Raw genomic sequence first — 24,485 nt, forward strand, 5'->3', positions numbered from 1 at the left:
CTACAGGAGCCCCGACACACAGCGCCATCCTACAGGAGCCCCCGACACACAGCGCCATCCTACAGGAGCCCCCGACACACAGCGCCATCCTACAGGAGCCCCCGACACACAGCGCCATCCTACAGGAGCCCCCGACACACAGCGCCATCCTACAGGGGCCCCCGCCACACAGCGCCATCCTACAGGAGCCCCCGCCACACAGCGCCATCCTACAGGAGCCCCCGCACACAGCGCCATCCTACAGGAGCCCCCAACACACAGCGCCATCCTACAGGAGCCCCCAACACACAGCGCCATCCTACAGGAGCCCCGACACACAGCGCCATCCTACAGGAGCCCCCGACACACAGCGCCATCCTACAGGAGCCCCGACACACAGCGCCATCCTACAGGAGCCCCCGACACACAGCGCCATCCTACAGTATCCCCGACACACAGCGCCATCCTACAGGTGCCCCCGCCACACAGCGCCATCCTACAGGTGCCCCCGCCACACAGCGCCATCCTACAGGAGCCCCCGACACACAGCGCCATCCTACAGTATCCCCGACACACAGCGCCATCCTACAGGAGCCCCCGCCACACAGCGCCATCCTACAGGAGCCCCCGCCACACAGCGCCATCCTACAGGAGCCCCCGACACACAGCGCCATCCTACAGGAGCCCCCGACACACAGCGCCATCCTACAGGAGCCCCCGACACACAGCGCCATCCTACAGGAGCCCCCCGACACACAGCGCCATCCTACAGGTGCCCCCGCCACACAGCGCCATCCTACAGGAGCCCCCGACACACAGCGCCATCCTACAGGGGCCCCCCGATACACAGCGCCATCCTACAGGAGCCCCCGACACGCAGCGCCATCCTACAAGAACCCCCGACACACAGCGCCATCCTACAGGTGCCCCCGCCACACAGTGCCATCCTACAGGGGCCCCCGACACACAGCGCCATCCTACAGGAGCCCCCGACACACAGCGCCATCCTACAGGTGCCCCCGCCACACAGCGCCATCCTACAGGAGCCCCCGACACACAGCGCCATCCTACAGGAGCCCCCGACACACAGCGCCATCCTACAGGAGCCCGACACACAGCGCCATCCTACAGGAGCCCCCGACACACAGCGCCATCCTACAGGAGCCCCGACACACAGCACCATCCTACAGGAGCCCCCGACACACAGCGCCATCCTACAGGAGCCCCCGACACACAGCGCCATCCTACAGGAGCCCCCGACACACAGCGCCATCCTACAGGAGCCCCCGCCACACAGCGCCATCCTACAGGAGCCCCCGACACACAGCGCCATCCTACAGGAGCCCCCGACACACAGCGCCATCCTACAGGTGCCCCCGCCACACAGCGCCATCCTACAGGAGCCCCGACACACAGCGCCATCCTACAGGAGCCCCGACACACAGCGCCATCCTACAGGAGCCCCCGACACACAGCGCCATCCTACAGGAGCCCCCGACACACAGCACCATCCTACAGGAGCCCCCGACACACAGCGCCATCCTACAGGAGCCCCCCGACACACAGCGCCATCCTACAGGAGCCCCCGACACACAGCGCCATCCTACAGGAGCCCCCGACACATCCCTCTATCTACTCGCGCTCATCTTTCTCTGCTTCACACTTCACATTTACACGAGGACGAGTCTCTGTGAAATTCTGCCTCTTTCTTCAGGTAGAACTGGTTCAGACACATTGGTGACATTTTTTGGGTTGTTTGCACAAAAATGGACCATAAACCCTGGTGCTAAACACTGGGGAGCCGCACATAGGATGGAGCCAGGCGAGGGGGACCCAGAGCAGCACTCACTATTCTGCTGGTGCAGTCACTGTGTACATACATTACTGATCCTGAGTTACCTCCTGTATTATCCTCCAGAGCTGCACTCACTATTCTGCTGGTGCTAGTCACTGTGTACATACATTACTGATCCTGAGTTACCTCCTGTATTATCCTCCAGAGCTGCACTCACTATTCTGCTGGTGCAGTCACTGTGTACATACATTACATTACTGATCCTGAGTTGCCTCCTGTATTATATTCCAGAGCTGCACTCGCTATTCTGCTGCTGCAGTCACTGTGTACATACATTACTGATCCTGAGTTACCTCCTGTATTATCCTCCAGAGCTGCACTCACTATTCTGCTGCTGCAGTCACTGTGTACATACATTACATTACTGATCCTGAGTTACCTCCTGTATTATAACTCCAGAGCGGCACTCACTATTCTGCTGGTGCAGTCACTGTGTACATACATTACATTACTGATCCTGAGTTACCTCCTGTATTATACTCCAGAGCGGCACTCACTATTCTGCTGGTGCAGTCACTGTGTACATACATTACATTACTGATCCTGAGTTACCTCCTGTATTATCCTCCAGAGCTGCACTCACTATTCTGCTGCTGCAGTCACTGTGTACATACATTACATTACTGATCCTGAGTTACCTCCTGTATTATACTCCAGAGCGGCACTCACTATTCTGCTGGTGCAGTCACTGTGTACATACATTACATTACTGATCCTGAGTTACCTCCTGTATTATACTCCAGAGCGGCACTCACTATTCTGCTGGTGCAGTCACTGTGAGGATGTGGGGGGGTGTTGCAGGAGGGGTTAAGGGAGCTGGGGGGGGTTACACTTCTCGGACACTTGTCTCCACTGGTCTCCGCTGTCAGTGAGGCAGCACAGATCCTGCTCAGCTGCAGGATAAAACAGATCTCCAGGATAGCAGGTCTCATCTACACTGACACATTGTAACAAAGCCTCAGCTGTGGGCACCAATCATCCGCACGTTACCTGTATCAGGTGGATCCTGGGCCTCAGTTCACGGTGACCGTGTGCTGCGGAGACACAGACTGCAAAGACCTGGGAGGAACCTGCAAGAGAATAACGGGTCAGAACCGAGGGTCCGCAAGAGTCAGCCGAGCCCTGCACATTGCGGCGAGCAGAGTCCCCAGTGTGGGGTGCAGGGTCCCCAGTGTGGGGTGCAGGATCCCCAGTGTGGGGTGCAGGATCCCCAGTGTGGGGTGCAGGGTCCCCAGTGTGGGGTGCAGGATCCCCAGTGTGGGGTGCAGGGTCCCCAGTGTGAGGTGCAGGATCCCCAGTGTGGGGTGCAGGATCCCCAGTGTGGGGTGCAGGATCCCCAGTGTGAGGTGCAGGATCCCCAGTGTGAGGTGCAGGATCCCCAGTGTGAGGTGCAGGATCCCCAGTGTGAGGTGCAGGGTCCCCAGTGTGGGGTGCAGGGTCCCCAGTGTGAGGTGCAGGGTCCCCAGTGTGGGGTGCAGGGTCCCCAGTGTGAGGTGCAGGGTCCCCAGTGTGAGGTGCAGGGTCCCCAGTGTGAGGTGCAGGGTCCCCAGTGTGAGGTGCAGGATCCCCAGTGTGAGGTGCAGGGTCCCCAGTGTGAGGTGCAGGGTCCCCAGTGTGGGGTGCAGGATCCCCAGTGTGGGGTGCAGGATCCCCAGTGTGGGGTGCAGGATCCCCAGTGTGAGGTGCAGGATCCCCAGTGTGGGGTGCAGGATCCCCAGTGTGGGGTGCAGGATCCCCAGTGTGAGGTGCAGGATCCCCAGTGTGAGGTGCAGGATCCCCAGTGTGGGGTGCAGGATCCCCAGTGTGGGGTGCAGGATCCCCAGTGTGAGGTGCAGGATCCCCAGTGTGAGGTGCAGGGTCCCCAGTGTGAGGTGCAGGATCCCCAGTGTGGGGTGCAGGGTCCCCAGTGTGGGGTGCAGGGTCCCCAGTGTGAGGTGCAGGATCCCCAGTGTGGGGTGCAGGATCCCCAGTGTGAGGTGCAGGATCCCCAGTGTGAGGTGCAGGATCCCCAGTGTGGGGTGCAGGGTCCCCAGTGTGAGGTGCAGGATCCCCAGTGTGAGGTGCAGGATCCCCAGTGTGGGGTGCAGGGTCCCCAGTGTGAGGTGCAGGATCCCCAGTGTGGGGTGCAGGATCCCCAGTGTGGGGTGCAGGATCCCCAGTGTGGGGTGCAGGATCCCCAGTGTGAGGTGCAGGATCCCCAGTGTGGGGTGCAGGGTCCCCAGTGTGGGGTGCAGGGTCCCCAGTGTGGGGTGCAGGGTCCCCAGTGTGGGGTGCAGGATCCCAGTGTGAGGTGCAGGATCCCCAGTGTGGGGTGCAGGATCCCCAGTGTGGGGTGCAGGATCCCCAGTGTGAGGTGCAGGATCCCCAGTGTGGGGTGCAGGGTCCCCAGTGTGGGGTGCAGGGTCCCCAGTGTGGGGTGCAGGATCCCAGTGTGAGGTGCAGGATCCCCAGTGTGAGGTGCAGGGTCCCCAGTGTGGGGTGCAGGGTCCCCAGTGTGGGGTGCAGGGTCCCCAGTGTGGGGTGCAGGATCCCAGTGTGAGGTGCAGGATCCCCAGTGTGAGGTGCAGGATCCCCAGTGTGGGGTGCAGGATCCCCAGTGTGAGGTGCAGGATCCCCAGTGTGAGGTGCAGGATCCCCAGTGTGGGGTGCAGGATCCCCAGTGTGGGGTGCAGGGTCCCCAGTGTGGGGTGCAGGGTCCCCAGTGTGAGGTGCAGGATCCCCAGTGTGAGGTGCAGGGGTGCACAGGGGGGGGGGTTTGGCAGACGCAGGGTCCCCAGTACACATTATTCTAACATTACATCACTCAGCTGATGACATCATGACTAGTCTTGGGCAGGCGAAGATGTCACCATCAGATCAGGGGAGTCAGGAGGGGTAGGTGGGGCATGGAGCAGCGGTCATGAGGGGTAGGTGGAGCAGCGGTCATGAGGGGTAGGTGGAGCAGCGGTCATGAGGGGTAGGTGGAGCAGCGGTCAGGAGGGGTAGGTGGAGCAGCGGTCAGGAGGGGTAGGTGGGGCGAGGAGCAGCGGTCAGGAGGAGTAGGTGGGGCGGGGAGCAGCGGTCAGGAGGGGTAGGTGGAGCAGCGGTCAGGAGGGGTAGGTGGGGCGGGGAGCAGCGGTCAGGAGGGGTAGGTGGGGCGGGGAGCAGCGGTCAGGAGGGGTAGGTGGGGCGGGGAGCAGCGGTCAGGAGGGGTAGGTGGGGCGGGGAGCAGCGGTCAGGAGGGGTAGGTGGGGCGGGGAGCAGCGGTCAGGAGGGGTAGGTGGGGCGGGGGAGCAGTGGTCAGGAGGAGTAGGTGGGGCGGGGAGCAGCGGTCAGGAGGGGTACGTGGGGCGGGGAGCAGTGGTCAGGAGGGGTAGGTGGGGCAGCGGTCAGGAGGGGTAGGTGGGGCAGCGGTCAGGAGGGGTACGTGGGGCGGGGAGCAGTGGTCAGGAGGGGTAGGTGGGGCAGCGGTCAGGAGGGGTAGGTGGGGCAGCGGTCAGGAGGGGTACGTGGGGCGGGGAGCAGTGGTCAGGAGGGGTAGGTGGGGCAGCGGTCAGGAGGGGTACGTGGGGCGGGGAGCAGTGGTCAGGAGGGGTAGGTGGGGCGGGGAGCAGCGGTCAGGAGGGGTACGTGGGGCGGGGAGCAGTGGTCAGGAGGGGTAGGTGGGGCAGCGGTCAGGAGGGGTAGGTGGGGCAGCGGTCAGGAGGGGTACGTGGGGCGGGGAGCAGTGGTCAGGAGGGGTACGTGGGGCGGGGAGCAGTGGTCAGGAGGGGTAGGTGGGGCAGCGGTCAGGAGGGGTAGGTGGGGCAGCGGTCAGGAGGGGTAGGTGGGGCAGCGGTCAGGAGGGGTACGTGGGGCGGGGAGCAGTGGTCAGGAGGGGTACGTGGGGCGGGGAGCAGTGGTCAGGAGGGGTAGGTGGGGCAGCGGTCAGGAGGGGTAGGTGGGGCAGCGGTCAGGAGGGGTAGGTGGGGCGGGGAGCAGTGGTCAGGAGGGGTAGGTGGGGCGGGGAGCAGCGGTCAGGAGGGGTAGGTGGGGCGGGGAGCAGTGGTCAGGAGGGGTAGGTGGGGCAGCGGTCAGGAGGGGTACGTGGGGCGGGGAGCAGTGGTCAGGAGGGGTAGGTGGGGCAGCGGTCAGGAGGGGTAGGTGGGGCAGCGGTCAGGAGGGGTACGTGGGGCGGGGAGCAGTGGTCAGGAGGGGTAGGTGGGGCAGCGGTCAGGAGGGGTACGTGGGGCGGGGAGCAGTGGTCAGGAGGGGTAGGTGGGGCGGGGAGCAGCGGTCAGGAGGGGTACGTGGGGCGGGGAGCAGTGGTCAGGAGGGGTAGGTGGGGCAGCGGTCAGGAGGGGTAGGTGGGGCAGCGGTCAGGAGGGGTACGTGGGGCGGGGAGCAGTGGTCAGGAGGGGTACGTGGGGCGGGGAGCAGTGGTCAGGAGGGGTAGGTGGGGCAGCGGTCAGGAGGGGTAGGTGGGGCAGCGGTCAGGAGGGGTACGTGGGGCGGGGAGCAGTGGTCAGGAGGGGTACGTGGGGCGGGGAGCAGTGGTCAGGAGGGGTAGGTGGGGCAGCGGTCAGGAGGGGTAGGTGGGGCAGCGGTCAGGAGGGGTAGGTGGGGCGGGGAGCAGTGGTCAGGAGGGGTACGTGGGGCGGGGAGCAGTGGTCAGGAGGGGTACGTGGGGCGGGGAGCAGTGGTCAGGAGGGGTAGGTGGGGCAGCGGTCAGGAGGGGTAGGTGGGGCAGCGGTCAGGAGGGGTAGGTGGAGCAGTGGCCATCAGCTCATACACATCCCCCCATGCTTACTGGCGGAGCAGGGAGCTGGGTTGCTATGGGTTACGGCAGCCATGACACCTCTGTGGTGTTGGTGTTGGCAGCAGATGGGCTGTAATTTGTTCTTGCGGTGCACGGGTAAACACCTGGAACAAAGGCGGTGACTCAGGAGAGGCCGGGCGCGGTCAGGAGGGCGAGAGAGCGGCGCTGTCACCCGCTCTGCCCCAACTATTGTGTCTGCTCCACACCACAACACTGCTCCATTCACCACCAGAGCTGCAGCTCACCTCAAACTGTGCAAGAGAGGCAGAATAGTGACTGCAGCTCTGGAATAACACACAATGTAACAGCAGAATAGTGACTGCAGCTCTGGAGGATAAGACATGATGTAACAGCAGAATAGTGACTGCAGCTCTGGAGGATAAGACATGATGTAACAGTAGAATAGTGAGCGCAGCTCTGGAATAAGACACAATATAACAGCAGAATAGTGACTGCAGCTCTGGAGGATAAGACATGATGTAACAGCAGAATAGTGACTGCAGCTCTGGAGGATAAGACCTGATGTAACAGCAGAACAGTGAGCGCAGCTCTGGAGGATAAGACATGATGTAACAGCAGAATAGTGACTGCAGCTCTGGAGGATAAGACATGATGTAACAGCAGAATAGTGAGTGCAGCTCTGGAGGATAAGACATGATGTAACAGCAGAATAGTGAGTGCAGCTCTGGAGGTGACTGGAGGATAAGACATGATGTAACAGCAGAATAGTGAGCGCAGCTTTGGAAGAGAAGACATGATGTAACAGTAGAATAGTGAGCGCAGCTCTGGAATAAGACACAATATAACAGCAGAATAGTGACTGCAGCTCTGGAGGATAAGACACGATGTAACAGCAGAATAGTGACTGCAGCTCTGGAGGATAAGACATGATGTAACAGCAGAATAGTGAGCGCAGCTTTGGAAGATAAGACATGATGTAACAGTAGAATAGTGACTGCAGCTCTGGAATAAGACACAATATAACAGCAGAATAGTGACTGCAGCTCTGGAGGATAAGACACGATGTAACAGCAGAATAGTGAGTGCAGCTCTGGAGGATAAGACCTGATGTAACAGCAGAACAGTGAGCGCAGCTCTGGAGGATAAGACATGATGTAACAGCAGAATAGTGACTGCAGCTCTGGAGGATAAGACATGATGTAACAGCAGAATAGTGAGCGCAGCTCTGGATAAGACGTGATGATCATCAGGATTAGTATAAGCGGAGCAGTGTATACAAGGTGTCTGCCCCCCCCCCTCCCCGCTCCTCGCGGTGCTCGGCCGCCCCCTCCCATTGCACCGTGTTACATTAGCTGCAGGGAGAAGTTGATTCCATAGCAATGACATCAGGCCGGGGATTCAGGTGCGATCATATTGAGCACGAGCCGCCGAGAAGACGCTTCACCTACTGACATCACCGGCTCACAATGTGCCCAGAACAAGGCGGACCCCTGCAGCACGCGCTGCCACTCACTTACATCACCTCTTATCCTCCAGTCACCTTCAGAGCTGCACTCACTATTCTGCTGTTACATTGTGTCTTATCCTCCAGTCACCTCCAGAGCTGCACTCACTATTCTGCTGCTACATCATGTCTTATCCTCCAGTCACCTCCAGAGCAGCACTCACTATTCTGCTGTTACATTGTGTCTTATCCTCCAGTCACCTCCAGAGCTGCACTCGTTGTACCGAGCATGTCTGTGCAGTGTCTGGGGGCGGTGAGGTCACTGATCCTGCGGGTTACATAGATCTGGGATCGGAGTCTCCTCTTCGCTGTTGTAGGTTCTAGTATTGTGACATTATTAATCATTTTCATACATAACACAGAGCGCCGCACCCAGTATACAGGAGAAGTGGTACTGTGCAGTGTATATACAGGAGGAGCGGCACTGTGCAGTGTATATATACAGGAGAAGTGGTACTGTGCAGTGTATATACAGGAGAAGTGGTACTGTGCAGTGTATATACAGGAGAAGTGGTACTGTGCAGTGTATATACAGGAGAAGTGGTACTGTGCAGTGTATACATACAGGAGAAGTGGTACTGTGCAGTGTATATATACAGGAGAAGTGGTACTGTGCAGTGTATATATACAGGAGAAGTGGTACTGTGCAGTGTATATATACAGGAGAAGTGGTACTGTGCAGTGTATACATACAGGAGAAGTGGTACTGTGCAGTGTATATACAGAAGTGGTACTGTGCAGTGTATATATACAGAAGTGGTACTGTGCAGTGTATATATACAGGAGAAGTGGTACTGTGCAGTGTATATACAGGAGAAGTGGTACTGTGCAGTGTATATACAGGAGAAGCGGTACTGTGCAGTGTATATACAGGAGAAGCGGTACTGTGCAGTGTATATACAGGAGGAGCGGTACTGTGCAGTGTATATACAGGAGGAGCGGTACTGTGCAGTGTATATACAGGAGAAGTGGTACTGTGCAGTGTATATACAGGAGAAGTGGTACTGTGCAGTGTATATACAGGAGAAGTGGTACTGTGCAGTGTATATACAGGAGAAGTGGTACTGTGCAGTGTATATACAGGAGAAGTGGTACTGTGCAGTGTATATACAGGAGAAGTGGTACTGTGCAGTGTATATACAGGAGAAGTGGTACTGTGCAGTGTATATACAGGAGAAGTGGTACTGTGCAGTGTATATATACAGGAGAAGCGGGTACTGTGCAGTGTATATACAGGAGGAGCGGTACTGTGCAGTGTATATACAGGAGAAGTGGTACTGTGCAGTGTATATACAGGAGAAGTGGTACTGTGCAGTGTATATACAGGAGAAGTGGTACTGTGCAGTGTATATACAGGAGAAGTGGTACTGTGCAGTGTATATACAGGAGAAGTGGTACTGTGCAGTGTATATATACAGGAGAAGTGGTACTGTGCAGTGTATATATACAGGAGAAGTGGTACTGTGCAGTGTATATATACAGGAGAAGTGGTACTGTGCAGTGTATATACAGGAGAAGTGGTACTGTGCAGTGTATATACAGGAGAAGTGGTACTGTGCAGTGTATACATACAGGAGAACTGGTACTGTGCAGTGTATATATACAGGAGAAGTGGTACTGTGCAGTGTATATATACAGGAGAAGTGGTACTGTGCAGTGTATATACAGGAGAAGTGGTACTGTGCAGTGTATATACAGGAGAAGTGGTACTGTGCAGTGTATACATACAGGAGAAGTGGTACTGTGCAGTGTATACATACAGGAGAAGTGGTACTGTGCAGTGTATATACAGGAGAAGTGGTACTGTGCAGTGTATACATACAGGAGAAGTGGTACTGTGCAGTGTATATACAGAAGTGGTACTGTGCAGTGTATATATACAGGAGAAGTGGTACTGTGCAGTGTATATATACAGGAGAAGTGGTACTGTGCAGTGTATATATACAGGAGAAGTGGTACTGTGCAGTGTATATATACAGGAGAAGTGGTACTGTGCAGTGTATACATACAGGAGAAGTGGTACTGTGCAGTGTATATACAGAAGTGGTACTGTGCAGTGTATATATACAGGAGAAGTGGTACTGTGCAGTGTATATACAGAAGAGAAGTGGTACTGTGCAGTGTATGCATACAGGAGAAGTGGTACTGTGCCGTGTATACATACAGGAGAAGTGGTACTGTGCAGTGTATATACAGGAGAAGTGGTACTGTGCAGTGTATATACAGGAGAAGTGGTACTGTGCAGTGTATACATACAGGAGAAGTGGTACTGTGCAGTGCATATATACAGAATAATACAGATACTGAGGATTACACCCAGTATACAGGACAGGAGAAGTGGTACTGTGCAGTGTATATATACAGAATAATACAGACACTGAGGATTACACCCAGTATACAGGACAGAAGTGGTACTGTGCAGTGTATTTATACAGAATAATACAGATACTGAGGATTACACCCAGTATACAGGACAGGAGAAGTGGTACTGTGCAGTGTATATATACAGAATAATACAGACACTGAGGATTACACCCAGTATGCAGGACAGGAGAAGTGGTACTGTGCAGTGTATATACAGGAGAAGTGGTACTGTGCAGTGCATATATACAGGAGAAGTGGTACTGTGCAGTGTATACATACAGGAGAAGTGGTACTGTGCAGTGCATATATACAGAATAATACAGGTACTGAGGATTACAGCCAGTATACAGGACAGGAGAAGTGGTACTGTGCAGTGTATATATACAGAATAATACAGGTACTGAGGATTACACCCAGTATACAGGACAAGAGAAGTGGTACTGTGCAGTGTATATATACAGAATAATACAGGTACTGAGGATTACACCCAGTATACAGGACAGGAGAAGTGGTACTGTGCAGTGTATATATACAGAATAATACAGATACTGAGGATTACACCCAGTATACAGGACAGGAGAAGTGGTACTGTGCAGTGTATATATACAGAATAATACAGGCACTGAGGATTACACCCAGTATACAGGACAGGAGGAGTGGTACTGTGCAGTGTGTATATACAGAATAATACAGACACTGAGGATTTCACCCAGTATACAGGACAGGAGGAGTGGTACTGTGCAGTGTATATACAGGAGAAGTGGTACTGTGCAGTGTATATATACAGAATAATACAGGCACTGAGGATTACACCTAGTATACAGGACAGGAGGAGTGGTACTGTGCAGTGTGTATATACAGAATAATACAGACACTGAGGATTACACCCAGTATACAGGACAGGAGAAGTGGTACTGTGCAGTGTATATATACACAGAATAATACAGATACTGAGGATTACACCCAGTATACAGGACAGGAGGAGTGGTACTGTGCAGTGTATATATACAGAATAATACAGGTACTGAGGATTACACCCAGTATACAGGACAGGAGAAGTGGTACTGTGCAGTGTGTATATACAGAATAATACAGATACTGAGGATTACACCTAGTATACAGGACAGGAGAAGTGGTACTGTGCAGTGTATATATACAGAATAATACAGGTACTGAGGATTACACCCAGTATACAGGACAGGAGGAGTGGTACTGTGCAGTGTATATATACAGAATAATACAGGTACTGAGGATTACACCCAGTATACAGGACAGGAGAAGTGGTACTGTGCAGTGTATATATACAGAATAATACAGATACTGAGGATTACACCCAGTATACAGGACAGGAGAAGTGGTTCTGTGCAGTGTATATATACAGAATAATACAGATACTGAGGATTACACCCAGTATACAGGACAGGAGAAGTGGTACTGTGCAGTGTATATATACAGAATAATACAGACACTGAGGATTACACCCAGTATACAGGACAGGAGAAGTGGTACTGTGCAGTGCATATATACAGAATAATACAGGTACTGAGGATTACACCTAGTATACAGGACAGGAGAAGTGGTACTGTGCAGTGTATATATACAGAATAATACACATACTGAGGATTACACCCAGTATACAGGACAGGAGAAGTGGTACTGTGCAGTGTATATACAGGAGAAGTGGTACTGTGCAGTGTATACATACAGAATAATACAGGTACTGAGGATTACACCCAGTATACAGGACAGGAGAAGTGATACTGTGCAGTGTATACATACAGGAGAAGTGGTACTGTGCAGTGTATATATACAGAATAATACAGGTACTGAGGATTACACCCAGTATACAGGACAGGAGAAGTGGTACTGTGCAGTGTATATATACAGAATAATACAGATACTGAGGATTACACCCAGTATACAGGACAGGAGAAGTGGTACTGTGCAGTGTATATATACAGAATAATACAGATACTGAGGATTACACCCAGTATACAGGACAGGAGAAGTGGTACTGTGCAGTGTATTTATACAGAATAATACAGATACTGAGGATTACACCCAGTATACAGGACAGGAGAAGTGGTACTGTGCAGTGTATATATACAGAATAATACAGATACTGAGGATTACACCCAGTATACAGGACAGGAGAAGTGGTACTGTGCAGTGTATTTATACAGAATAATACAGATACTGAGGATTACACCCAGTATACAGGACAGGAGAAGTGGTACTGTGCAGTGTATATATACAGAATAATACAGGTACTGAGGATTACACCCAGTACACAGGACAGGAGAAGTGGTACTGTGCAGTGCATATATACAGAATAATACAGGTACTGAGGATTACACCCAGTATACAGGACAGGAGAAGTGCTACTGTGCAGTGCATATATACAGAATAATACAGGTACTGAGGATTACACCCAGTATACAGGACAGGAGAAGTGGTACTGTGCAGTGTATATATACAGAATAATACAGATACTGAGGATTACACCCAGTATACAGGACAGGAGAAGTGGTACTGTGCAGTGTATATATACACAGAATAATACAGATACTGAGGATTACACCCAGTATACAGGACAGGAGAAGTGGTACTGTGCAGTGTATATATACAGAATAATACAGATACTGAGGATTACACCCAGTATACAGGACAGGAGCAGTGGTACTGTGCAGTGTATATATACAGAATAATACAGATACTGAGGATTACACCCAGTATACAGGACAGGAGCAGTGGTACTGTGCAGTGTATATATACAGAATAATACAGATACTGAGGATTACACCCAGTATACAGGACAGGAGAAGTGGTACTGTGCAGTGCATATATACAGAATAATACATATACTGAGGATTACACCCAGTATACAGGACAGGAGAAGTGGTACTGTGCAGTGTTTATATACAGGACAGGAGGAGTGGTACTGTGCAGTGTATATATACAGAATAATACAGATACTGAGGATTACACCCAGTATACAGGACAGGAGAAGTGGTACTGTGCAGTGTATATATACAGAATAATACAGATACTGAGGATTACACCCAGTATACAGGACAGGAGAAGTGGTACTGTGCAGTGCATATATACAGAATAATACAGATACTGAGGATTACACCCAGTATACAGGACAGGAGAAGTGGTACTGTGCAGTGTATATATACAGAATAATACAGATACTGAGGATTACACCCAGTATACAGGACAGGAGAAGTGGTACTGTGCAGTGCATATATACAGAATAATACAGATACTGAGGATTACACCCAGTATACAGGACAGGAGAAGTGGTACTGTGCAGTGTATATATACAGAATAATACAGATACTGAGGATTACACCCAGTATACAGGACAGGAGAAGTGGCACTGTGCAGTGTGTATATATACAGAATAATACAGATACTGAGGATTACACCCAGTATACAGGACAGGAGAAGTAGTACTGTGCAGTGTATATATACAGAATAATACACATACTGAGGATTACACCCAGTATACAGGACAGGAGAAGTGGTACTGTGCAGTGTATATATACAGAATAATACACATACTGAGGATTACACCCAGTATACAGGACAGGAGCAGTGGTACTGTGCAGTATATATACAGAATAATACAGATACTGAGGATTACACCCAGTATACAGGACAGGAGAAGTGGTACTGTGCAGTGCATATATACAGAATAATACAGATACTGAGGATTACACCCAGTATACAGGACAGGAGAAGTGGTACTGTGCAGTGTATATATACAGAATAATACAGATACTGAGGATTACACCCAGTATACAGGACAGGAGGAGTGGTACTGTGCAGTGCATATATACAGAATAATACAGATACTGAGGATTACACCCAGTATACAGGACAGGAGAAGTGGTACTGTGCAGTGTATATATACAGAATAATACAGGTACTGAGGATTACACCCAGTATACAGGACAGGAGAAGTGGTACTGTGCAGTGTATATATACAGAATAATACAGATACTGAGGATTACACCCAGTATACAGGACAGGAGAAGTAGTACTGTGCAGTGTATATATACAGAATAATACACATACTGAGGATTACACCCAGTATACAGGACAGGAGGAGTGGTACTGTGCAGTGCATATATACAGAATAATACAGATACTGAGGATTACACCCAGTATACAGGACAGGAGAAGTGGTACTGTGCAGTGTATATATACAGAATAATACAGGTACTGAGGATTACACCCAGTATACAGGACAGGAGAAGTGGTACTGTGCAGTGTATATATACAGAATAATACAGATACTGAGGATTACACCCAGTATACAGGACAGGAGAAGTAGTACTGTGCAGTGTATATATACAGAATAATACACATACTGAGGATTACACCCAGTATACAGGACAGGAGCAGTGGTACTGTGCCGTGTATATATACAGAATAATACACATACTGAGGATTACACCCAGTATACAGGACAGGAGAAGTGGTACTGTGCAGTGTATATATACAGAATAATACAGACACTGAGGATTACACCCAGTATACAGGACAGGAGAAGTGGTACTGTGCAGTGTATATATACAGAATAATACACATACTGAGGATTACACCCAGTATACAGGACAGGAGCAGTGGTACTGTGCCGTGTATATATACAGAATAATACACATACTGAGGATTACACCCAGTATACAGGACAGGAGGAGTGGTACTGTGCAGTGTATATATACAGAATAATACAGATACTGAGGATTACACCCAGTATACAGGACAGGAGAAGTGATACTGTGCAGTATATATACAGAATAATACAGATACTGTATTGCCCTCTGTTCTGTGCTTTGGAGACGCTCCTGGTTTTGGTACAAATAATGATGTGTGAATGAGACTTGATACTTAACATACCGGTTACAAGGAGCACAGAATGGAGCCATGCCTGATTCTGAAGGGGCTGATAACAGAGAGCACACCCTTACACCTGGATGTGGAATGTGTAATCAGTGGTGGAGGAGCCGCAGCCTGGGATTGTACAGGACAGTGCTGCTCGCCCTGAGGACTTCTCCTGAGGTTCCCGGAGGCTGTAGGACCGGTTTTCCGTCCGGAGTGGCCGCAGGAAGCTTTATCTGATGAATTCCTGAAAATGCCAGCTGTGCGGCCACCGGTCACTCTGGTTAGAGGTCACCCCTGAGGACAGGCGATAATAGAGGGGGCATACAATGCCAAATCCCGCTAATGAGCTTCTCATCTCCATTCCTTTGTCATGTGACCCCAGTGACATCACCACTCTCCAGATATCACCTATGACATCACTACTAGTGGCGGATGTCAGATATTTGCTGTGTGGTGTAATGAGTCCAGACTGGCAGGTGGGGCCGGGAGCGCAGCGCACAGGCAGGTCCACATCCCATAGTTACTAAGACCCCGAATTTTCTTGTTAGGAACAGTCCCGAGCCTCCAACCAAACCCGAATGATGGGGCCGGTGTTTACAGAATGCAGGCGAAGATGGCTGCAGGCATGAGCAGAGGGCGAGGGGTCCACACCAGAGCGGGGGGGAGACAACGAGCGAGACAGAGCGAGGGGGAGACAACGAGCGAGACAGAGCTGGCGGGGGGACGACACCGGGCGACACAGAGAGTGAGGGGGACAACGAGCAAGACAGAGCGAGGGGGACAAAGAGCAAGACAGAGCTGGCGGGGGGACGACACCGGGCGACACAGAGTGAGGGGGACAACGAGCAAGACAGAGCGAGGGGGACAACGAGCGAGACAGAGCTGGCGGGGGGACGACAACGGGCGACACAGAGAGTGAGGGGGACAACGAGCAAGACAGAGCGAGGGGGACAACGAGCGAGACAGAGCTGGCGGGGGGACGACAACGGGCGACACAGAGAGTGAGGGGGACAACGAGCAAGACAGAGCGAGGGGGACAACGAGCGAGACAGAGCTGGCGGGGGGACGACAACGGGCGACACAGACAGTGAGGGGGACAACGAGCGAGACAGAGCTGGCGGGGGGACGACAACGGGCAACACAGAGAGTGAGGGGGACAACGAGCAAGACAGAGCGAGGGGAACAAAGAGCAAGACAGAGCTGGCGGGGGGACGACACCGGGCGACACAGAGTGAGGGGGACAACGAGCAAGACAGAGCGAGGGGGACAACGAGCGAGACAGAGCTGGCGGGGGGACGACAACGGGCGACACAGAGAGTGAGGGGGACAACGAGCAAGACAGAGCGAGGGGGACAACGAGCGAGACAGAGCTGGCGGGGGGACGACAACGGGCGACACAGAGAGTGAGGGGGACAACGAGCAAGACAGAGCGAGGGGGACAACGAGCGAGACAGAGCTGGCGGGGGGACGACAACGGGCGACACAGAGAGTGAGGGGGACAACGAGCGAGACAGAGCTGGCGGGGGGACGACAACGGGCAACACAGAGAGTGAGGGGGACAACGAGCAAGACAGAGCGAGGGGGACAACGAGCGAGACAGAGCTGGCGGGGGGACAACAACGGGCAACACAGAGTGAGGGGGACAACGAGCAAGACAGAGCGAGGGGGAGACAACATGTGACACAGAAAGCGAGGGGGAGACAACAAGCGAGACAGAGTGGGGGGAAGACAACGAGCAAGACAGAGCGAGGGGGAGACAACGATGGGCGACACAAGAGAGCGAAGGGGAGACAGCATGCGAGATAGAGCGGGGGGGAGAAGACAACGAGCGACACAGAGCGGGGGGAGGACAACGAGCGACTCAGAGAGCAAGGAAGAGACAACATGTGACACAGACAGCGGGGGGGGCAACAAGCGAGACAGAGCGGGGGGAGACAACGGGCGACACAGGGCGAAGGGGAGACAACGAGCGACACAGAGGGAGGGGGAGACAACGAGCGACACAGAGGGAGGGGGAGACAACGAGCGACACAGAGGGAGGGGGAGACAACGAGCGAGATAGAGGGGGGACAGTGGCACAAAGAGCAGGGTGGGGGGGACCACGACAGAGCGCAGGTTGGAGGAAGGGGGGGGAACTAACAAAAAGGTAACAAAAAGACTAAAGGGAACTAATATTGAAAGAGCGGGTGACAAGACAGGACAACAGCAAGACCAAAGTGAACCAAAAAGAGACAACAGCATGACCAACGGGAATAATATTGAAAAAGCATGTGACAAGACAGATAGCGGTGGACAACAGCAAAACCAAAGTGAATCAATGAGAGACGACAACAGCAAGGCCAAAGGGAACCAACCAGAGACAACAATAGCAAGGCCAAAGGGAACCAACCAGAGACAACAATAGCAAGACCAAGGGGAACTGACGAGAGGCAAGAGCAAGACCAAGGGGAACTGACGAGAGGCAAGAGCAAGACCAAGGGGAACTGACGAGAGGCAAGAGCAAGACCAAGGGGAACTGACGAGAGGCAAGAGCAAGACCAAGGGGAACTGACGAGAGGCAAGAGCAAGACCAAGGGGAACTGACGAGAGGCAAGAGCAAGACCAACGGGAACTGACGAGAGGCAAGAGCAAGACCAAGGGGAACTGACGAGAGGCAAGAGCAAGACCAAGGGGAACTGACGAGAGGCAAGAGCAAGACCAACGGGAACTGACGAGAGGCAAGAGCAAGACCAACGGGAACTGACGAGAGGCAAGAGCAAGACCAACGGGAACTGACGAGAGGCAAGAGCAAGACCAACGGGAACTGACGAGAGGCAAGAGCAAGACCAACGGGAACTGACGAGAGGCAAGAGCAAGACCAAGGGGAACTGACGAGAGGCAAGAGCAAGACCAAGGGGAACTGACGAGAGGCAAGAGCAAGACCAAGGGGAACTGACGAGAGGCAAGAGCAAGACCAAGGGGGACTGACGAGAGGCAAGAGCAAGACCAAGGGGAACTGACGAGAGGCAAGAGCAAGACCAAGGGGAACTGACGAGAGGCAAGAGCAAGACCAAGGGGAACTGACGAGAGACAAGAGCAAGACCAAGGGGAACTGACGAGAGACAAGAGCAAGACCAAGGGGAACTGACGAGAGACAAGAGCAAGACCAAGGGGAACTGACGAGAGGCAAGAGCAAGACCAAGGGGAACTGACGAGAGGCAAGAGCAAGACCAAGGGGAACTGACGAGAGGCAAGAGCAAGACTAAGGGGAACTGACGAGAGGCAAGAGCAAGACCAAGGGGGACTGACGAGAGGCAAGAGCAAGACCAAGGGGGACTGACGAGAGGCAAGAGCAAGACCAAGGGGAACTGACGAGAGGCAAGAGCAAGACCAACGGGAACTGACGAGAGGCAAGAGCAAGACCAAGGGGAACTGACGAGAGGCAAGAGCAAGACCAAGGGGAACTGACGAGAGGCAAGAGCAAGACCAAGGGGAACTGACGAGAGACAAGAGCAAGACCAAGGGGAACTGACGAGAGGCAAGAGCAAGACCAAGGGGAACTGACGAGAGGCAAGAGCAAGACCAAGGGGAACTGACGAGAGGCAAGAGCAAGACCAAGGGGAACTGACGAGAGGCAAGAGCAAGACCAAGGGGAACTGACGAGAGGCAAGAGCAAGACCAAGGGGAACTGACGAGAGGCAAGAGCAAGACCAACGGGAACTGACGAGAGACAAGAGCAAGACCAAGGGGAACTGACGAGAGGCAAGAGCAAGACCAAGGGGAACTGACGAGAGGCAAGAGCAAGACCAAGGGGAACTGACGAGAGGCAAGAGCAAGACCAACGGGAACTGACGAGAGGCAAGAGCAAGACCAAGGGGAACTGACGAGAGGCAAGAGCAAGACCAAGGGGAACTGACGAGAGGCAAGAGCAAGACCAACGGGAACTGACGAGAGGCAAGAGCAAGACCAACGGGAACTGACGAGAGGCAAGAGCAAGACCAACGGGAACTGACGAGAGGCAAGAGCAAGACCAACGGGAACTGACGAGAGGCAAGAGCAAGACCAAGGGGAACTGACGAGAGGCAAGAGCAAGACCAACGGGAACTGACGAGAGGCAAGAGCAAGACCAAGGGGAACTGACGAGAGGCAAGAGCAAGACCAAGGGGAACTGACGAGAGGCAAGAGCAAGACCAAGGGGAACTGACGAGAGGCAAGAGCAAGACCAAGGGGAACTGACGAGAGGCAAGAGCAAGACCAAGGGGAACTGACTAGTGACAACAGTGAACCCACCAGAGAGGCCCAGCAGCAGCGAGTGCAGTCAATGGTGTATCTCAATCAAAAAGACTGCTGGAACACCATTGTAAATGTGAACAGGGTGCTAGCCAAAATATACACAATCTATATGAAGTGAAAGCTGCACACCAAATTCAGAGAAATATGGATGAGTATAACTGCTTTATAATACATAAGGAATGGAAAATACAACTAGCCACAAGAAAAATGGAAATGTGACATTGCATGACTGCTGAGGATTATTGGAAAAAAGAGATATTTAGCTGATGTATTGATCAATTCATTACTGCCCGATAACCACGTCACGGTAATCTCTTATTTATGGGCTCCCTAACAAAACGTTACCTCTCTGTGCAGCTGAAACCTGCGGTGTATGGGAACCAGGGACCTGGCGATATAGGAAGAATCCTCAGCAGTTCTGCAATGTCACATTTCCATACGGCTAATTGTATTTTCCATTCCTTATGTATAAAGCAGTTATACTCATTCATATTTCTCTGGATTTGGTGTGCAGCTTTCACTTTATATAGTGGTGTATCTCAGCCCCTGAGCTGCAGTCAGTGTATCTCAGCCCCTGAGCTGCTCTGCAGTCAGTGTATCTCAGCCCCTGAGCTGCAGTCAGTATATCTCAGCCCCTGAGCTGCAGTCAGTGTATCTCAGCCCCTGAGCTGCAGTCAGTGTATCTCAGCCCCTGAGCTGCTCTGCAGTGTATCTCAGCCCCTGAGCTGCAGTCAGTGTATCTCAGCCCCTGAGCTGCAGTCAGTGTATCTCAGCCCCTGAGCTGCAGTCAGTGTATCTCAGCCCCTCAGCTGCAGTCAGTGTATCTCAGCCCCTGAGCTGCAGACAGTATATCTCAGCCCCTGAGCTGCAGACAGTATATCTCAGCCCCTCAGCTGCAGTCAGTATATCTCAGCCCCTGAGCTGCAGTCAGTGTATCTCAGCCCCTCAGCAGTCAGTATATCTCAGCCCCTGAGCTGCAGTCAGTGTATCTCAGCCCCTGAGCTGCAGTCAGTGTATCTCAGCCCCTGAGCTGCAGTCAGTGTATCTCAGCCCCTGAGCTGCTCTGCAGTGTATCTCAGCCCCTGAGCTGCTCTGCAGTGTATCTCAGCCCCTGAGCTGCTCTGCAGTGTATCTCAGCCCCTGAGCTGCTCTGCAGTGTATCTCAGCCCCTGAGCTGCTCTGCAGTGTATCTCAGCCCCTCAGCTGCAGTCAGTGTATCTCAGCCCCTGAGCTGCAGTCAGTGTATCTCAGCCCCTGAGCTGCAGTCAGTGTATCTCAGCCCCTGAGCTGCAGTCAGTGTATCTCACCCCCTCAGCTGCAGTCAGTGTATCTCAGCCCCTGAGCTGCAGACAGTATATCTCAGCCCCTCAGCTGCAGTCAGTGTATCTCAGCCCCTCAGCTGCAGTCAGTGTATCTCAGCCCCTCAGCAGTCAGTATATCTCAGCTCCTCAGCTGCAGCAGTGAATCTCAGCCCCTCAGCTGCAGACAGTGTATCTCAGCCCCTCAGCTGCAGTCAGTGTATCTCAGCCCCTCAGCTGCAGACAGTGTATCTCAGCCCCTGAGCTGCAGCAGTGTATCTCAGCCCCTCAGCTGCAGCAGTGTATCTCAGCCCCTCAGCAGTCAGTGTATCTCAGCCCCGCTCACCTGTCCGCCGGTCCCGTCTCCTCTGCGCTGAGTCCTTCGTCTCCGCGGGCCCCGCACCTTATATACCCGGCTCCGCAGGCCCCGCCCCCAGGTGAGACACGCCCCGGAGTCGCTGCGGCGGCGGGCGGCAGGGGGCGCTGCTCTGCGCGGACTCCTCATAGACTGTCAGCTCCGGGGACGAGCGGCCACACTCCGCACACAGGAGGGCGGGCAGGAAGGGGTTAACCCCGATCACCAGGAGAGGGACAAGCCAAGAAATAAGGTGACTCTGCCCCCTCCCCCCCCCCGCACTGCCCGGAGAGGAGCTGCTGCTGCCGGGGACACAAAGGGTTAACACTCCGGGACACTGGAGAGGAAGGGGTTAATGTGTGTGACCTGCGCCAAGAGCTTACACAACGAGAATCTGCCCCTGCATCCCCCAATATACACCCCCAATATACAACCCCCGATATACACCCCCCAATATACACCCCCCAATATACACCCCCAATATACAACCCCCAATATACACCCCCCGATATACACCCCCCAATATACACCCCCCGATATACACCCCCAATATACAACCCCCAATATACACCCCCAATATACAACCCCCAATATACACCCCCCGATATACACCCCCCAATATACACCCCCCGATATACACCCCCCAATATACACCCCCCGATATACACCCCCAATATACAACCCCCAATATACACCCCCCAATATACAACCCCCAATATACATCCCCCGATATACACCCCCAATATACACCCCCCAATATACACCCCCCAATATACACCCCCAATATACACCCCCCCAATATACACCCCCCAATATACATCCCCCGATATACACCCCCAAAATACACCCCCCGATATACACCCCCAATATACACCCCCCCAATATACACCCCCCGATATACACCCCCAATATACACCCCCCCAATATACACCCCCCGATATACACCCCCAATATACAACCCCCAATATACACCCCCCGATATACACCCCCAATATACAACCCCCAATATACACCCCCCGATATACACTCCCAATCTACACCCCCCCAATATACACCCCAATATATAACCCCCAATATACACCCCCCCAATATACACCCCCCAATATACACCCCCAATATACACCCCCCGATATACACCCCCAATATATAACCCCCAATATACACCCCCCGATATACACCTCCAATATACAACCCCCAATATACACCCCCCGATATACACCCCCAATATACACCCCCAATATACACCCCCCGATATACACCCCCAATATACAACCCCCAATATACACCCCCCGATATACACCCCCCAATATACACCCCCCAATATACACCCCCCCAATATACACCCCCCAATATACAACCCCCAATATACATCCCCCGATATACACCCCCCAATATACACCCCCCAATATACACCCCCCAATATACACCCCCCCAATATACACCCCCCAATATACACCCCCCAATATACACCCCCAATATATAACCCCCGATATCACCCCCCAATATACACCCCCCGATATACATCCCCCGATATACACCCCCAATATACACCCCCCGATATACACCCCCCAATATACACCCCCCAATATACACCCCCCCAATATACACCCCCCAATATACAACCCCCAATATACATCCCCCGATATACACCCCCAATATACACCCCCCAATATACATCCCCCGATATACACCCCCCAATATACACCCCCCAATATACATCCCCCAATATACACCCCCCAATATACACCCCCCGATATACATCCCCCGATATACACCCCCCAATATACACCCCCCAATATACACCCCCCCAATATACACCCCCCAATATACAACCCCCAATATACATCCCCCGATATACACCCCCAATATACACCCCCCAATATACATCCCCCGATATACACCCCCCAATATACACCCCCCAATATACATCCCCCAATATACACCCCCCAATATACACCCCCAATATACATCCCCCCAATATACACCCCCCAATATACACCCCCCAATATACAACCCCCAATATACATCCCCCGATATACACCCCCCAATATAAACCCCCCAATATACACCCCCAATATACATCCCCCGATATACATCCCTCAATATACACCCCCCAATATATACCCCCCAATATACATCCCCCCAATATACACCCCCCAATATATACCCCCCAATATACATCCCCCCAATATACACCCCCCAATATACACCCCCAATATATAACCCCCGATATACACCCCCCAATATACACCCCCCAATATACAACCCCCAATATATACCCCCCAATATACATCCCCCCAATATACACCCCCCAATATACACCCCCCAATATATACCCCCCAATATACATCCCCCCAATATACACCCCCCAATATACACCCCCAATATATAACCCCCGATATACAACCCCCAATATACACCCCCCAATATACATCCCCCCAATATACATCCCCCCAATATACACCCCCAATATATAACCCCCAATATACACCCCCCAATATACAACCCCCAATATACATCCCCCGATATACATCCCCCGATATACAACCCTCAATATACACCCCCCATATACATCCCCCGATATACAACCCCCAATATACATCCCCCAATATACACCCCCCAATATATACCCGCCAATATACATCCCCCAATATACACCCCCCAATATATACCCCCCAATATACATCCCCCCAATATACACCCCCCAATATACACCCCCAATATACATCCCCCGATATACAACCCCCAATATACACCCCCCAATATACACCCCCAATATACACCCCCCGATATACACCCCCCAATATACATCCCCCCAATATACAACCCCCAATATACAACCCCCCAATATACAACCCCCAATATACAACCCCCAATATACATCCCCCGATATACACCCCCAATATACAACCCCCAATATACATCCCCCAATATACACCCCCAATATACAACCCCCAATATACACCCCCCGATATACACCCCCCAATATACACCCCCCGATATACAACCCCCAATATACACCCCCAATATACAACCCCCAATATACACCCCCCGATATACACCCCCCAATATACACCCCCCGATATACACCCCCAATATACAACCCCCAATATACACCCCCCAATATACAACCCCCAATATACATCCCCCGATATACACCCCCAATATACACCCCCCAATATACACCCCCAATATACACCCCCAATATACACCCCCCCAATATA

The 24,485-nt window shown here is 52.7% G+C and overlaps 1 protein-coding gene across 2 annotated transcripts in view; it reads right to left on the reverse strand.

The window, feature by feature from the left end:
- EPPK1 (epiplakin 1) overlaps positions 1–21,273 on the reverse strand; it is a 53,980-nt gene extending 32,707 nt beyond the window's left edge. The window contains exons 1-2 of one of the 2 annotated variants that reach the window (XM_075352762.1): positions 21,253–21,273; positions 2,825–2,904 (exon numbers count right to left, since the gene is read on the reverse strand). The gene's annotated coding sequence lies outside the window, so the exon portion shown is untranslated. The remainder of the gene's footprint in view (positions 1–2,824; positions 2,905–21,252) is intronic. The other variant, XM_075352763.1, reaches the window with a different exon arrangement.
- Positions 21,274–24,485: the final 3,212 nt, after the last annotated feature.

Source organism: Anomaloglossus baeobatrachus, chromosome 6 (genome assembly GCF_048569485.1).
Source record: "Anomaloglossus baeobatrachus isolate aAnoBae1 chromosome 6, aAnoBae1.hap1, whole genome shotgun sequence".
Classification (NCBI taxonomy): domain Eukaryota; kingdom Metazoa; phylum Chordata; class Amphibia; order Anura; family Aromobatidae; genus Anomaloglossus; species Anomaloglossus baeobatrachus.